The following is an 11927-nucleotide window of genomic DNA, read 5'->3' on the forward strand; positions in this document are numbered from 1 at the left end:
ATCATTGTAAAAGGCAAACAGCTAAACACAAGGCTAATTGGGATATAGAGAAACAAGGTAGAACATAAAAACAAATATCCTACATTAGGGTTGCAGCGGTATAGAAATTTCCTTACCGTGGTATTTGAAGAATGCCACCTTGCGGTTTGCGGTAATACCGCAACCAAACCTCCCTGTGTTTAATTATTCATTCATTTGCCGTTACTTGTCCCTTGTAATATGCAATACAGTGGTACTATTGCTACCACTATCGCTATTATCGCTACCCCTATAGGCCTAAAAGCATTGAAAAAAGAACCAACAAAGAGAACAAACTGTTTATTGGCTTTGTTGTTTCTTGTTTTTTTAAAGCCTACAATTATTTTTGTGTCATGTCATGTGTAAGCTCAGTGCAGAGGTCTGGGTGTTTTAGAATCGTTTTCTCGTTCTCGTGTGGAGAGATTTAAAAAAAAAAAAAAAACGCGTGTACTGTGGATGTGATCCTTTTCAAAACTGATAAAAAATAGTTTTCGAAAACATCTGGATATGTGTAGACAAGGCCACAGACCAAGCCAAAAGCTACATGAGGATGGCAAGGAAAAAAAAAAGCTGTTATGACGGTTAATTGGATGGTGACGGGCTCAAACACAGCGGTACACCTCCCTAATACCGTAGTATGGCAGTGATGCGGTTACTGTTGGCAGCCCTATGCTACATAGTAGCACAAACCTTCCATACTTTTCATAATATTTCCTTATTGTGTGTATCATGTTTGCATCAGTCTTTACTGTAAATGATGTCCCTAATGTCAGCTTATTAATGACAGGTACCAAATGGGAAATTCTCAGCATACCGACAGACGTACACAAATGATTACCATTCGCAAGGTGTGGCCCCACACCTAGACCCTACATCATTAGACAGAATGCTGTGACAGAATTCCATATCAATACGCCTTTTACTTTGCTCCAAAGGGACAAAACTATAGATTTCCTTTCAGCATTTGACTACACTCTTAAAGAAAATCATTTTGCCTGTTTTTTTCTGTCATTGATTGTATAGGCATGTGTATTTTAAAGCAGATTAAGCATATCACAAGCCTCATAGAGGTGAGGATGTTGATGATTATCACTGTTGCTCAGGCAAACAGAGTGTCCAATACATAACCAACTTTTGATGGACAGAGACGGCAGTTTAACTGAAGAAGACACTGCTATGAATGATCTATGCCAGGTTTACCAAAAAAAAAGGCTTGACCAGTAAAGCCTCTCTGGCCACTGCCAACACCCACTTCTAAGGAGTAAGCCTAAGAAACATGCCCATCAGCAAAAACAAGGTCTATGTTATCTAAATCATTCTACATCATAGATATGCTCCCATAATACTTATATTAACTGCACAATGAGGTATTCAATGGTTTCCCATGACCATTCCACAATGACTTTACTGTCCATTGGGACAGTTTTAAAAGCAGTTATATATGAAATAAGTTGATTCATTTCATGCTTGCACTGGAAAAACCCATAGATCATTGTACTGTAGAGGAATTCCACATAGTCACATGATAACTGTGCTTTGGGGTACAGCCAGATGTCACCTCTAATTTTGCTCCTGAGATGGCAAAAAAGAATGAGATGAGGAAAGCCCTTTATCTGTGTGAGTTGCAGTGATAATGTGTGAGGAAGCTGCTAAGGGCTTCAAGCTTTTTTAAAGCCATGTGTGAAATTATAGAAACCCATTTTTAAAACCAGGGCTGAAATGATACAGCAGCATATGAAACTATTGATACATTTTTTAAAAATATTATTTTTGGCTACTCTTTGCAAGGGGGGAACTCATTGGTAATTGTAATTTTTATTGTATTGTAATTGTAAGTAAATTATTCCATTTAGGAATATGAAAGACAAATTATAAATTTTTGGGACATCAGCTTAGAAATTTAATGTAAACATTTAAGGAATTAATTCAAATGAACAATTATTTCAGTCTGATGGTGTAAGGCATAGACTGTGACCTGGAGGAAGAGTGGATTCTGTGCTCTCCAACAAGAGGCCTGGATCTTTCTCCTGTTAATGCCTGTGGTTCTCCTTAGCTGGACTCAGGCAATGCTCTGTTTAGTTTAGCTCAGAGTTATTTCAGTCAAGGTAAGGTTACTTATAAGTTTCTCTAACTTAGTTCATCCCTGAAGGTACAGGTAAAATTCTGAACAGAGGCATGCACAGTTACACTCTGCATGTTCACATGTGAGATACATAAACTTGGATTCTGGCATCTTCATTTACCAGATGCAAGTTTCTTGTTTAGGGTACAAAAGAACCCTCAACTTGCTTGTGGTGAGAGCTGGGTCCCTTAGCAGACCAAGTAAACAGAGAAGAGATTTTAACAAAATCCACAAATCTTCCAAGAGGCAGTCAATATATTATATAACTTTCAGATAGAGCCAGGATTGATTGGGTGTCAACTGATTACCAGTAGACACCAGGCCACACCAGATCACATCTCAGAAAGTGAGCTGTATAAGAAGGGGTCTTAGTTTTATGACCCTTTGAGCACACTCAGAAAATGGAGGAACACTTTCCCTCTCTCTGATTTGGCACAGGGGAAAAGTGTTAAAATCAGAAGAAAGACAAGAAAGGAATCAAAGATTCCAAGAGAATTGAAGTCTCATATGGCAAAAGAGGGCACTTGAGAAAATGCCTTTAATTTTAGTGTGCATAGCACACAAACCCACTGCAAAGTAGCCACATGGATGGCCATTATTATTTAAAAGTCCCTAAGGTAGTAGTCACAGTCACTTTGTTAAGAGAAACCTAGTTTGTAAACCATATTACTAGAGCATAGCACAGCAGCAGTGAGTTTGTCATACAGTCACTGATATGCATGATGACATCTTTCATGTAGGAAGAAAATGGCAACCATGTTTTTTTATTATCACTAGCTGAAATGGTGATACAGCCCAACAGAGCAACAATTATAAAACTGTAAAAGAAAAATCACAAGGTAGGAGCCTGAACATGATATAGAAAGAGTATCAATCTTTTAAAATATTCTACAGTGCTATACAATGTCACAACTGTTTAAGAAGGACTGTCTCCTGCTTTGTGCCACAGCTTTGCCCTGAGACAAACCGAGGCCTGAAGGGAAGAGTCCCTGGCTGGCTCAGAAGGAACTACAACATTCCCTGCCTAAAGTTCATTTCCTATTTTCCTTACTGTCAAGCACTACATCACATGCCTTTCGCCTCAGAGATTTTTTGAGAACCAGTTTTAACCTTGCCAGGTTAAACTGAAGCCTACAACTGGTGCAAACAATTGCAAAATGATGAAATACTGAATTGACACAAAATATTGCTTGATATAAAAGAATATTAATTACACACTCACTGTCCAATTGTGTTTTAATCAACTACTCTGTCATGTTGTACAGTCTGGCTTTGGGTAATACATGCAACTACAATATGTATGTTTTAAAGGCATGGAAATGTCATTTGCAGGCATGTAGAAACTCATATGTGGCATCAAGCATTCAGGATTGGTTTTGGTGTTACATAATTCAGTGTAATTTGCGCAGCCGTACAGGAAATATGCACATACAGAAGCTATGTTAAGCAATTATAATACACTGTTGGAAAATAAACAGGCTTTTTAGAGATGACATTAATGCAATTTGTCAATTTGAAATTCATTAATACAACACAGACACATGGTTGAGAGCTGTGAAAAGAATCAGACAGAGCATGCTGATGTTTGCATTAGAGAAATATTTGTTCAGTTCGCTCAGTTTCAGGATTTTCTCTCCAATTACCCAGCAGTGGTTATTGTGGGCATGATTTTATTAAGTCCTTGTCACAATTGGTTAGCCCTGATGTATGGGGTGAATACAAGGTCCTTCTTCACCATTTATATAAGCTCATTATTATATATATATGCTCTCTCTCTATATATATAGAGAGAGTGAGAGCACTTCCAGCTTCACAAGACATGTTTACAACATTACAATAGTTTATTTCAGTAAACTCATGGTCATAGTCAATGAGACCATTTGGGAAACTTGAGCCCCTCCAGTGAGGGTGCATTGTTTCTTCCTAAAATAAGAAAAATACTGAAAATAGTGATGTTTGTGTAATGAGACAACACTTCACAAAATTAATATTTCACCCTTTATTGTAAGAAAAATAATCTCAAACTTATTATGTGGCAATGATTTTTTTGAAGTGCATTTGGAATCACTTGGCTATTCTGCGCCCACAGCACTAGCAGAACTGAAGCATGTTGAGGCTCTATCCAGCCCTTCAGGTCTGAGCTCAAGCTAGCGCCAAATCACCCACACAGGGTGAATGGGGCTGTTTGATTCTGTCAGCGTTACTGCTTGTTGCAGACATAAATGAAGCTGCCCTTCTCTCAACCTTCCCTCCAGCCCTATTCTCCTAGCAGTAATAAAAGGACCAAGAGCAAACAAAATACAGATCTCCAGAAGAGGTCATGGGAGGACTATGTTGAACTCCTTTACATAATCACTGCATTCTGTCACTTTCTTTCAATCACTCCACATCTCCCTTCCTCTCTACATCTCTCCCTCACCACACTTTCTGGGATCTTGTTTATTCTTCCTTTGCTCCCTCACTGTCTACATCTTGCTCCCCCTTTCTCCCTGCCAACTAGCATTACGTCTACCTCTAGTTATATTCCATTCATAATGTCTCAACTCAGTATCTTCTCCTTGCCAACATGGTTTCTTGGTGGTCTCCTTAAATCCCTGCTAAAAAGCAATGCATGTAGTAATTCCCTTCAACAGATTCCAAAGATAGTGACAAAAATACCTAATCTTTCTTCCCTCCCACTGCACATACTCCAGTTTTGTACCCAGATTTTATTATTATAACCCATCTTCTATATGCCTTCAATATGATGCATTTCACAATTTCTGATATACACCTTTTCTCCTATGCCAATTTCAGCCTCATATCTAGGACTGATGGTCCTTTTCACAGCATGGCCACAGGACTGACCTCTCTCCTTCAGTTTATAATTGACAAGGTTATTCCCTTATCCAGGTGATATGTATACCGTTGATTCGAGGCTACAAAGGCAATTTCTCACTGGACACAACCCCTGCCCGATGGAGACCTGTGTTCATAAAACTGCCCGAGTCTGTTATGACTGAGCAATAAGAAACATTAAGATGCTTAGAACACAAGATAAGAAAGTCATAATGGTCTTTATATTCAATTGCTTGAAAAGGCTTAACACATATTTAGTTACTGCACTCCTTTCATCCTAATATTATCCTCTGTGATCTCCAGTTTGTGTTCTCTTCGGCCCCTGTGTGTATGCATCATTACATCAAGGTAGGATTGCTATGGAGCCCATTAAAAATAGTTGAGAGCACTGCTAAACTGCAGCTATGTAATCTTGTTACACCCTGCAGAGCCAGGTCTGAGCCCTGCTGTTGAGAAAGAGTGCCCTGACATACTAAGCCGGTGCGACTGTGGTTTGGAAGCAGGATTCTCATAACAAAGGACAATAATAAGAGCTGTGCAGCAAGAACAATCAATGTGAGTCTGAAATGCTGAAAAATTAAATCAGCATGTGACTATTCTCCCTGCTCTTAGGGACTCAATGGTAAAAATGGTTCCAGACTTAATAAAACTGCATTGTACTTCTGCTCTCATTTTGAATAACTAATTCAAGCAACTGTTAATGAAAATCTTGCATAAGCAACAAAACGGTGACACCTCTTTGAATCTGTTGATCAACTTTAGAACAAATAACATTGCAGACAGACTGAAATTGGGCCAGCATGTTTCTTGCAAATATATAAGAATAACGCACAGAATCTGCTACCATGCATTACTTTTTGAGAGAAAAAACCCTCAACTAAGCACTTTCAAGCTTACTAAAATCCATGGATATATAGAAATTACATTCAGTTACATTTTACACAAAAACACATAAATGTACAGTGCGAAAAACTGAGGAGTATCCACATATTTGATTTCATTGGTATTCTTTCCAACCAAAAGTGTGACGAGATGACATAAGAATGAAAAGAAGGACCATTTTCTGTATGGTGTCCCGCTGGGACACTGCTGGGACACTGCTGCTGTACCCTTGGGTAAGGTACTTAACCCACAATTGCCTCAGTAAATATCCAGCTGTATAAATGGATAACATTGTAAAACAACTGTAACCTATGTAAGTCGCTTTGGATAAAAGCGTCTGCCAAATGAATAAATGTAAATGCAAATGTATGCTGCTATTAGTACTGTTCTATCATTTTGACCAGACCAGGCAAACTATAAACAGCATGATGAAGGACTCTGACAAGAATACTTTTTGTTCTTTTGCTTCTTTTTAGTCTTCACCTTATAATGTGTTTTAGGGAGCATATCACAACTTTGTAGTGTTGCTGCATGCACTATGACAAATAAGATCAGTGTGTCCAGCAGCGTCTTGCTGTCCTACTTGAATTAGCATGGCCCAGGAAATCAAAAAATAAGAACACAAAAATGAGAGCATGAATGATGAGAGCAGGTCTTAACATGTTGGCTGGCAATTTGATTATAATCTACGCTGAAGGAGCCCAGAAACCCTGCCTTCTGTGCAAGCCCTGGAAAATTATTCTATATATTTATGCCCACATTTTTGTGAAGATTTTCAGTGCCACTATAACATTTATTTAACATGAAAGTATTAAGTTATTGCTAATTTGTGACTTTTTAATATATAAAGTTCTTATTTTGAATATTTTTCACAATATAGAAGGAAGTTCATCTCTGTTTATACCTCTTCTGCCTCACCACATACAGCCTTTTATTAACCAGGACTCTTTTTGTTATCCTTTTTCTGTTGCTACGGTGTGGTCACTGAGCCTGTACTTTGTCAGCATCTGTATCTGCTTTGTATCTCTGACAGAGATCCCTGTTTAATATCAGTATATCAATTCAATATATGGGTTTTTGCTTGTGTTGTACTCTGCCTCACTTGTAAGTTGCAGAGTACAACAACATCTGCCAAAGGAATAAATGTAAATGTAAATATCAGCTCAATATCATAGCAACTTGATTTAACTTCATAGTCCATCAACAGGGTGTTTAATTCCATATGCATAAAGAAGTCAGTTAGTAATCAACTAAATGTCAAGGGAAAGACTGAACATTAATAAACTGCAAATTAGGAATACTGTAAAAAATGAATTACAGTAATTAATGTAATGAGTTGAATACAGTGACTGCCAAAACAGCTATTGCAGCTATCAAATACAGATACATGAAATACTCAAACTGAAAACACACTACTGTACACATTGTGCAGTAATGATGGAGTGCAGCAAGACTCACTAGTTACAAGTTCATGTTGTCAAGCCCAATGAAAACTCTGATACACAAAAATGAAGAATGTCCCCAGGAGAAACACTTCTACAGTGTTTTGTGACTCACATTAAAAAGTGACACTACCATCTCCCTGCTTCTCAATAGAAGTGAGAGAGGCAAGCTGGGAATTTTTCCGCTTTTTTTCTTTGTAATTTCCTCTGTTAAAAATATGTCCTATGACAATGACACAGCATAGACTTTTTTCTTTTACTGGCAAGGAAATGCATACTATTCCAGTGGATTAAGCCCAGACCTCCCACTATAAACCAGTGGCTTGGAGAGACATTCAAAGTTATACCTATGGAACGATTGAGCTTGACTATGAAGGGGAATGAGGCATCTTTTGACAGACTATAGCAGCCGTTTCTCAACCATCTCCCAGATACATTGCTGACCTTGTACGTAGTGGACATCCAAAGCTTGATTGGCAACCTCCATTTGCCCCCCAGGATGGGTGAGCAGAGGTGGACACCCCAGGGTGTCCACCTCTGTGGGTGAGGCAGTGTTGAACTGCACGCTTAGCAACCTATAGATTTTTTTTTTCTGTAATCTTCTCTTTATATTTGGTTATCTCTCTCTTGTAACACCCATTGGCCGAAGAGTGACTAACTGTCAGAGTACGTGTATAATTTGTACTTACACCTTGTAAATGTTTTTTTTTTTCTTCTCGAAAGACTCATGATATATTGTAGCGCTATATGATGTCATTTGTTTGTCCTGTTTTGAAAAATACAATAAAATATGTTATAAAAATTTGTGAGGGAAGTAGTGTGGCAGACAAGCAAGATGGTGTTTTGGCTCTAAAGTCAGTGTGCTGGCAGTAGACAGAGGTTCACAGCAAATTGACAGAACAGCTGTGTGCTGTGAAGGGAAAAATAAAGAAAACAAAATAAATGGTAGAAAAAAATGATAGAGAGGTGATTTTCCCTTGAAGCCAGCTGACAGCTTTTCCTCTTTCATCAACAACATGGCCATTCAGTGCCAATGGGAGCTGGATGGATCACAATGAAGAAAGACCACAAGGAAATGGACCCTCTATTACAAGGCTGGGTGACAGACAGCATGTCAGCTGAGAGCCTAAGCCTTTTATCAAAGCTGTTTCACAATCCATTTTTAATGTAACACACAGATGCCTCAGAGAACTGAATCAATACCATCCTTTCAAACATCCACTGTAACTTTATGCCTCAATAAATCAAGTGTAGTGTATGCCTTTAAGAGTATCCACACATTATATGGCCAACTTTAACCCTGTAGACATTTCCACACCCAGCGTAGAGTGTGCTCATAAAACCAATGAGTTTAATGACAGTAGGATGCACCAAAATTGCACATACTTACACAAGTCAAATAATATAACATACTACATATAATAGCAATGACTTTTACTCCATTTAATCAACAAAAGTACAGGTAAAATTTCAGTGTTGTATGCTGTGCAAAATATTGTATAATCAGACTACTTACACATTTCAGTTCAGTAAAGATGGTCTGTTGCTCATTTGATACATAGTTAATGGCTTCATACCTGCAACAAGTGCAAAACATTTAAATGGCACTTAAGCAATATGCCACACAAATCTACACACATTTCCTACCTCCCTTACTGATCTGGTACAGAAGGCTGTCTTCAGTTAAGCTATAACAAATGGGCTTTTTAGAGTGCCAACATAGTTTTCGTATGCAATGAAAGAAATATGACAAACTTTCAAGCTACTCAGTTTTTTACAGTTGTATCAGACTCAGCACATTATTTTTGGTGTTAAACAATTTTAGGGATCTTACACTGAAGCAAAGATTCTTCTTGGAAGAGTTTTAATTATTTGTTATAAAGGAAGAATTGTGCTACTACTTTTCTAGCCAGAAACTGACAGCACATCATTTAAGAGGTACAGATTCCTGAGGTATTGAACAAATGTCAGGTTTCATCCAGCGAGCATCTCAGTGGAAGTTATTAAGCAGTCGTGTAAAATTACAACCTGAATGAAGGAAAACTTTTCTCCTTACAGGACATGAAAGCTCCACTTCTCAGTAAAAGACACTGAAGGGGGCCATAGCAACACTCTCAGTGCAGTGGCTGATAGGTAATTTATGAAGTGGTCCCTCTCAAAGAAAGCAATGCTCATTGAGTACTGACATCTGTATGGCAGGTAGAGGCACTAACACATAACTCCCACTCTATAAAATCAGGCCCTGGAGAGAACTGCTCACAATGAAGGCAAGTTTCTGACACCTGTGCTGACGATGCAGTCAAATATGCTTTCGTACGGCGCACACTCACAGCTGACAGCCAGACAGTGCACATTCGCTACATCTGCAATACCTGCTTCCACATAATCAAAACATATTACCTGTGATCGATCACAGCATAAGCTAATCTGGCACAAATGGCATTTCCTTCTTTTAAACCCATATGTGGTCTGGATAAGGAGGTACAGAGATGTTCCCTGTCACCAGTGGCAATACTAGAATACAAAGCAGCCAGCTCCACAGTTTCCCTCCAAAATTAAATTAGCATGTATCTGTTCCAGTGTTTCAAGGTCATCCCACATCTGATGCAGGCTGGAAGACAGCTGCTAATCAGCTGGCCACTGCACAGCAGTCAACAGCTAAAGGGCACCATAAACACAAACAAAAGCACTCCCAGAAGACTTTGGGAAATTTTAATACTGCATTAAGAATTTCAGATTTGGCTATCTGATCATTCCTAATATTGTAAGTTTTGTATTTCCCCAGCATGATCTTTAGAAAGCCATGTTGCAACCACCATTTAAATAAGCATTGTGAGGAATAATGTGCTTGTAGCTTGTATCTTTTCGAACAAAAGGTGAATTCAAAACAATTAGGATTCATTGGCATGCATTGTTACACGTTATTTGTAGTTCCTTTGCCACTTTAAACTGACTCCTATCCTTTTAGTCTATAAAACAGTATACTTCCTAGTGCAATGGTAGAGGCACTTATTATTGAACATAAGGTATATAGTAGTAAAATATAACTCATTTACTCACACTCCCATTGAACATTTTACATGGTTGGAGGTCAAGGCTACCAACATGTGCTGTTCCTCTTCTTTGCTGTTAAACACTTTTCCATGATCATTTCATCTAAGCTGAACCTGCGCCTCAAACATTTTGAATAGAAATGGATTCTGATCAGATTCTCAGTGCATCATTCATGCAAGGCATAGCAAAGGCTATTTTTGCAACAGTATGCAATTTTCTGGTGCTTTTTTGAGGATTTAAGGAATTTCAAGAAGCATGGGAACACTGTGTATATGTGTGTGGTGTGCTGGTAGCGGAAATGCCAGAGAAATGATCCCTTCTACTGATATATTTTACCCTACCAAAGGGAAAGTAACAAGGCCCTTAATGATTAATGGCTAATTTCCCCATGCAAGCACTCTTGGAAACCAATCAGAGACACCTGACAAGAATTACGTCTTCAGATGACTCACCAGTATATATCCTGATGTAACAAAAATGGAGGGCTGTGGGAAGCCAAGGACAATACCTGTAATTCATTTCACTAATCAAGGTTGCAGCATGAGTAGCCACCCATTCCATTATGTCTCGGCCAATCAGTATTAAGAAAACCGGAAATTCCATGCAGAATATTTCACATTCAATCTGGTCCTACAGCAACTGTGAGCATGCCACTGAATGAATCAGATCAACTTCAGATTTCATTTGATGTTATAAGAAGTCATGATTGTAAGGAATTTATAAGGCAAGTGAAAAATGTACACAAAAATGTACTCTACTGAGCAACACGACAGTACTCAACTGATTTTTTCTGTAATGCTTTGTGTTTTTGTTGTAAATGTGTCATTGTCTGAAACTTCATGTGCTGCTATTTTTGGCCAGGTATCTCTTGAAAATGAGATTTTTAATCTTAATAAGACTAACCTGTTAAAATCTAAATAAATCAAAATTTAAAAAAGGTACCTCCTTGCACATCCCTGCACTAAAAGGCTGAGGGTTAAAAGACAAAAAAACACAGATTCCATAACCTAGTCTACTGTACTGTTCTGGATTTCCTTTTTGCATGCATTACTTGGTGTTTCCCAATCTATTGGTTGCTAGCCTTTTTTCTGTAAATCCCACACGTCAAGATGTCATTGATGCTGTCAAGAAGATTTGAAAAGGAAAATCACATGCCTGTCAAAAGAAACATGTTCTGCCCTAATTGGTGGTGACTTTGAGGCAGCAGATAGCATAGGATTCTACTCTTATCCTTGCTACACCAGATGACTGAGTGGGAAACTTCAGGAGTCCTGGAAGAGGCTCCATAAATTACAAATCTGACAACAGTGCCTAATGCCTGTCTGGGAATAACTAAGCTTCTCTGATAGCAGATCAAACCAGTTTCAACCTTCTGGTGGTGTGCAAGACAACTTGAGCATGCTTACTGACTCTAGTAGTGACCCCTAAGAAACCTAAACCTTCTGATGTCTATAATGAAAAATAAGCTGAGCTGTGGAATAGGACACAATTCCTCTTGTGTCAGTAAGACTCTATTAATAGTATTTGACCTGTGGTGCAAGTTTCAAGGCTGTGAGTAACCTGCATGGAAA

This window comes from Megalops cyprinoides, chromosome 8, assembly GCF_013368585.1.
Source record: "Megalops cyprinoides isolate fMegCyp1 chromosome 8, fMegCyp1.pri, whole genome shotgun sequence".
NCBI lineage: Eukaryota > Metazoa > Chordata > Actinopteri > Elopiformes > Megalopidae > Megalops > Megalops cyprinoides.